Genomic DNA, 6,603 nt, shown 5'->3' with positions numbered 1-6,603 from the left:
TTGTCTGAACCTTCCCCTTCCTTTCTCCCAGGACAGAGCAGGCACGTCTGCACCCTGCACTGCCACGCAGCCGGGCCACAAACCCTGGGGACAGCCCGTGCTGTCCCCGGCGCCGCAGGACCCCGGCACGCCCAGGGTTAACTGGGCTTCTTCCCGGACATGCTCTGCTCGGGGGGCAGCACCGTCTCGATCTGGAAGGACACAAACTGGCCCTTCTTCAGCTTCTTCAGGGAGCTGGCAGGGCTGCCCCCAAACACGTTGTCTTCCACCTTGAAGGCCAGAGAGGGCAGCCCCCGCGTTTTCCTCTTCACGCCCTTGCGCTCGCGCTTGCAGGCCGTGGTCATGTTGGAGATCACCTGCCAGGAGAACGGAGGGGCTGGGCTTCCAGGTGTCACTCAGCAATCAGCTCAGCTCTGATACAAGCCCACTGAATCACAGAATCCTTAGGGATGGAATCCTTAGCTCTGGAGATCATCCAGGCTAACCCCATGTCCAGGCAGGGTCACCTGGAGCAGGTGACACAGGAACACGTCCAGGTGGGTTTGGAATGTCTCCACAGAGGGAGAATCCACGGCCTCCCTGGGCAGTTCCAATGCTCTGCTACACTTAATGGAAAGAAGGTCTTCCTCATGTTGAGGTGGAACTTCTTGTGGTTTAGTTTATGGCCATTCCTCTTCATCCTGTCACTGGGCACCACTGAGAAGAGCCTGGCACAATCATCTGGCACCCCTCAGAGATATTTCCATGCTTGATGAGATCCCCTCTCAGTCTTCTGCAGACTGAGCAGGCCCAGCTCCCACGGTCTCTCCTCGTAAGAGGCTGAGAGTGAGTGAGAGCTGGCAGCGTCAAGCTGGATGCACCTGGGGCAAGGGAGGGACTCAGCAGAGACTTCCCAGCCTTGTTCTCACCACCCCACACCAGCAGGAGCCCTCGCAATGTGAAACTGCAATTCCGCGGCCGTACTCAGAGCTGTCAGTCAGCAGAGGGCAGACGGGGATCTAGGCTGGAGTCCTTAGCTCTGGAGATCATCCAGGCTAACCCCATGTCCAGGCAGGGTCACCTGGAGCAGGTGACACAGGAACACGTCCAGGTGGGTTTGGAATGTCTCCACAGAGGGAGAATCCACGGCCTCCCTGGGCAGTTCCAATGCTCTGCTACACTTAATGGAAAGAAGGTCTTCCTCATGTTGAGGTGGAACTTCTTGTGGTTTAGTTTATGGCCATTCCTCTTCATCCTGTCACTGGGCACCACTGAGAAGAGCCTGGCACAATCATCTCGCACCCCTCAGAGATATTTCCATGCTTGATGAGATCCCCTCTCAGTCTTCTGCAGACTGAGCAGGCCCAGCTCCCACGGTCTCTCCTCGTAAGAGGCTGAGAGTGAGTGAGAGCTGGCAGCGTCAAGCTGGATGCACCTGGGGCAAGGGAGGGACTCAGCAGGGACTTCCCAGCCTTGTTCTCACCACCCCACACCAGCAGGAGCCCTCGCAATGTGAAACTGCAATTCCGCGGCCGTACTCAGAGCTGTCAGTCAGCAGAGGGCAGGATGTTCCTGATCTAGGCTGGAATGCCACAAAGCCCAGGGAAGCTTTACCACCTCCCGTTAATTACAGCCCCAATCCCTGCCTGGACGCAGGAGAGAGCCGGTGATCCCACAGCCGAGGCTCCCTTGGGGACAGGACAGAGCCCTCACTGCCCTGTGCCAGGATGTGCAGCTCCATTTCACAAAAGGGGAGCTGAGCTAGTGAACCTGAGCTGCCAAAGGGATCAGATCCTACATATCCAGTTCCCAGGCCCTCCTCCCTCCTGTCCCATATTCCTCCTGTTGTTCCCTGGCAAGAACAACCACAGTCCAGGTGAGATCAGAGAGAACCACACAGCCCTGACTGAGTGTAAGAAATGACTGAGCAAACAAAGCACTGGAGCCTTGTATGTGGTTTTTTGGCACACAGCTCACCGAGCACTTCACAGGGGGCACTGAGGTCATTTTTCAAGTGAGGGAACCAAAGACTAGAGACACAAAAAGAGCTGCCAAGGTCACCCAGCACGTCAGAGACAGTCAGGAGCTGCGTGCTGACTTTGCTCTCCAAGCCCATACCCCTGCCCACTGGGCCACTACTCCTCACAGCAGCCCAAACCTCCTCACGTTTTGGAGCAGGGCTACTTTAAACCTTTGCAGTTACACAGCATCTCCCTGAAGGCTTCTTGTCCTGCCTAAGGAGGGACTCCTTTGGCTGATCTGGGATGCAGATTACAAGGCAGGGAGCTGGGCAGGCTGGGACACAGCTCTCATTAACCTGATGGGGCAAGTCAGTCCCTCGTATATCGTCACCCATCTCTGAGCAGCACCACCAGCACCTCCCCTGTGGTGCTGGCCCAGCTCTGCTCCTGGTGCCCTTGGCACACACTGAGGTGCCACCTCTCCTGCAAAATGATTTCAAGGCACCACAAGACTTACAATCTCCTTCACCACGTTCTGCTGCTCCTGCACCGTGGCTGTGAACGGCGGGAGGCCGTCGGCCTTACCGGAGCCAGCCCCCTGCTCTTTAGAGTCCTTGACAAAATCCACCTGCAAGGCACAGATTCGGGTGTTACCCTGCAACCACGGCAGGGACAAAGCTCCTGCAAGGCTTCCCTGGGCCGGGCAGTTACCTCTGAGGACAGGCACACGTATCTGTTGAACATGAGGAAGAAGGGGCTGTACTTGGTGGCGGAGTTGACCGAGGTGCGGAACTCGAAGAGGACGGGGTCCAGGTGTGCGTCCCACTCGCTGGGCTTCTCGTTCACCACGCTGCAGATGGAGGCCCTGAGCACCTCAGCACTGCGGTCACCAGGGCTGGGAGGGTCTGTGGGGTCTGTGGGCGTGAGGAGCTGTGAGATGTTCCAGCGCTCGCACAGGTGCCGGCTGACCTGGGAGAGCACAGAGACCACGGCGTGTCAGCCCCACAGCAGCCTCCAGGGCACTGTCCCCCTGTGCCAGGAGAGCCACTGTCTCCCTGTGCCAGCAGATGTGCAGCACAAAATGCTCCCCAGAAAAATGAGAGCTTGAGAAAATGTTTTGCAATGACTGCTCCTGTGCTTGAAGCTCTCCACAGTGCTGAGGAGCTGGGTTAATCCCGGGGTAGGGCTGGAATTTTGTGCACATGGTCTTTCCTTCTAAGCAGAGAGGACTTGCACCACTGATCCACAACCTTAAATCTCTTCCAAGGTGAAAGCACTGGCAAATCAGCTCCTACTCTCAACAGGACTGTGGCAGGGATACTGCAGCATCAGCGCCTCACCCCCCCTACACAGCACATCACAACTCTGCCTGCAGGACCTGCTGCCTGCTGAAGGTCACACTGCCCAAAAAACCTGCTGAAGGTCACATTGCTTCCCCCTGAACCACCCCACACCAGACCTACCTCCTCGCAGAAGTCCCAGCTCTGACTGGTGTAAATGTTCTTGGAGGCGCCAAACCTGGGCAAGAAGAGGACACACAACTGGTTTTACTCCATCAGCTGAGGCAGAGCCCAAGGAATTCCATCTTTATGGGTGCAAATGGGATAGGAAGGGGACAGGACCCTCCAGATGAGGCTGCTGTGACCTCCCCAAGAGCAGAGAGAGGTCTGCTGGTCCCTCTGCTCCAAACCAGCCACGCCTGTTTGCTTTTGGATGATGAGGCAGCAGCAGAAATGAGAGCAGCTTCTTGCTCTGAATTCAAATCTCCACTGGCCCCACGCTGTTTTCCACAAGGACAATGTCACATGGTGACAGAAACACTTTCTAGGAGAAATCTGGGAATGGCTTTAAAGCTTCTGCAGAGAACTGGGACACAGCTCCCCTGGCCTCGGGCTACTCAGAGAAACATTTCTGCCTCTTTCTTCTCGGCCCGTAACAGGGTAACAGGCTCTTCCCAAGGACTTTGTAAAGAGCAACTGAGAGGCACTGCATGGTCTCTCCTGCAGAAGGGAGAGTTCCTGCTCTCACAGGAAAACATCCTGAGGGCACCAGGTATTTCTGCAACACACCCCAGTGCTCCCCATGCACTGCAGGGGTGCAATGTAACCAACAGCAGAGGAGCCCACCTGTAAAAAACAGTAGCCAGGGCTTTAGCCACGGAGAAGGGATCCTTCTTCTGCAGAGGAGCAGCCTCCACCCACTTGGTGAAGTAGTCAGTCACAAGCAGGACGTGTGTGTTGCTCTGGCTTGTCTCAGGAAAAGGCCCTGTGTAAACAGCCATCAAAAAAAAATCAATGTGATGCCCTCATATCCCCCAAGTGGGCAAAGTGAAAAACCCAGTTGCTGCAGAAGTGACCACGACTCTCTTCTGCAATGTCCTTCAGCCAGAACATTTATCAGTGACCTTGGTCAGCAAAAATACATCATGGGAGTTTCAGCTCTGGGGAAGAGGGCCCGCCCACAGCTCTCACTGTGTGTGCAGAGGGAGCCCAGCCAAGCCCAGGGATCAGGTTGCAGCCTGGGCGGCTGCTGTGGCCTCCTTGGCACCTCCTCAGAGGCAGCGGCAGCTCTCCCTCGGTGCGTGTGGCAGCAGGTCTGCCACGCTCCGGGCTGAGGGGAGGAGCCCCGAGAGCCACCTGAGACACTCACTCACCCTGGATGTCTAATCCCAGCACTTCCCAGGGGGATTCCACCCTGACTTGAGACACTCACTCACCCTGGGTGTCTAATCCCAGCACTTCCCAGGGGGATTCTACCCTGACTTGAGACACTCACTCACCCTGGATGTCTAATCCCAGCACTTCCCAGGGGGATTCCACCCTGACTTGAGACACTCACTCACCCTGGATGTCTAATCCCAGCACTTCCCAGGGGGATTCCACCCTGACTTGAGACACTCACTCACCCTGGGTGTCTAATCCCAGCACTTCCCAGGGGGATTCCACCCTGACTTGAGACACTCACTCACCCTGGGTGTCTAATCCCAGCACTTCCCAGGGGGATTCCACCCTGACTTGAGACACTCACTCACCCTGGGTGTCTAATCCCAGCACTTCCCAGGGGGATTCCACCCTGACTTGAGACACTCACTCACCCTGGATGTCTAATCCCAGCACTTCCCAGGGGGATTCCACCCTGAGGGGCCTGGCTTTCCGCGTCGTGCTCTTGTTGTGCTCCGCGTTCTGGCACGTTTCACACATCTTGATCTGCAGAGGGAAAAAGAGGGATCAAAGGACTTGGGAATGTGCTGATGGATCCTGTGAGACTCATACTGCACCGTGAGACACACAGCAGGGCTGAGCACTTTCCTTTCTCCCACTAAAATAAGGTGGTGCAGGAAAGAAAGGGCGAAACACAACAGGCTGACGCATCTCGCCTTTCACAAGGCTCACCTGACAGCTTTCTCTGACACAATAACCAAATTTCTCAACGTGGCCTACAGCTAAGCTATTTCTCTCCCCATTTCGTGGCAAATTTTTATTGTATTTTGACCTCCTACTGCTGGTCAGAGAAATCCTCAGCCCTGGGATGCTGGAGTTGCTCAGACCATGCAACACAAGCACGCGCCTCAAACCACAGTGCTGCAGAGTCCTGCTGCAGGGAACTGCCAGCAATGAAACAGGCGAGGCAAAGCAGCTCAGCAGACACCGAGATCCTCCTCTTGCCATAGTTTAGGGAACTGGGCAGCTCTGGAAAGAATCCAAACTGCCCAAAGCTAGGCTCAGCAAGTTGTCTGAAACAATCCCACACTGCCATGCTGACCAAAACTGCCCTGCACGAGGAGGCTGAGGAGGCTCCTGACACTCAGGGGAAGACATCCAGCCTACCCAGCTGCCTCGGGACGTTCCAAGATTCACCTGCAGAGTAGCTCGGTGTGTGGCTTCCCAGCACATGCACAGGGAATGACATCATCCCTGCACCAGCGCTCCTGTGGCTGCTGCCTCGGGACTGCTGCCAGCACCGGTGTCACGGACACGGTCACTGCTCTCCACTTACCCAGTCCACAACATCCTTCACGATGCCCAGCCAGTAGTACCGGCTCTGGATGCGGTGCACGGTCTTTTTCTGGCCCAGGTGGTTCCCGATTTCGGTGAAATGGCTTTCCAGGAAGACCTGGCGCCTCCGCTCGGGATCCACGATCACCTCTCGCTTCTCCTCCTTCTTGGGTCCCACGTAGTAGAGGCAGCCGCCTGCGGATGCCAGAGGTTTGTCTGCCACAACGCCCTCCCGCAGCGGCTCGCCTCCAGAACAGGGTCATTCTCCGCACCGGGAAACCCAGCTGAGACACAGCTCCGCGGGCTGCGCTGCCTGCGGAGCTCCTGGAGGAGCTGCTACACTGGAATCACCCCTCCGCACGCCCACCGAGCTTTTCTGCACCCGGGACCGTGTGAAATCCTGCGCTGCACCCAAGCCGGGGGCAGCCGTGGGGCAGCGGGCCGGGCTGACCCCGCTCCGGGCCCCGAGGCGGTGCCGGGGCTCGGGGCCGGCCGGGCGGCGCTGCCCACAAACCGCATCCCCTCCCCAGGCCGAGCCTCCGCCACATCCCCCCGTGCCTGCGGGGCCGCCTTCCCCCCACAGGCTGCCCCCGGGGCAGGCCGACACCGCCGCGCTGCCCCCCGGTCCCCACCGTCCACGACGAACTTCTGGGCGTAGCGCTTGAGGT

Source organism: Onychostruthus taczanowskii, unplaced genomic scaffold (genome assembly GCF_017590055.1).
Source record: "Onychostruthus taczanowskii isolate IOZ18803 unplaced genomic scaffold, ASM1759005v1 scaffold32, whole genome shotgun sequence".
Classification (NCBI taxonomy): domain Eukaryota; kingdom Metazoa; phylum Chordata; class Aves; order Passeriformes; family Passeridae; genus Onychostruthus; species Onychostruthus taczanowskii.
This window is presented reverse-complemented; position numbering follows the sequence as displayed.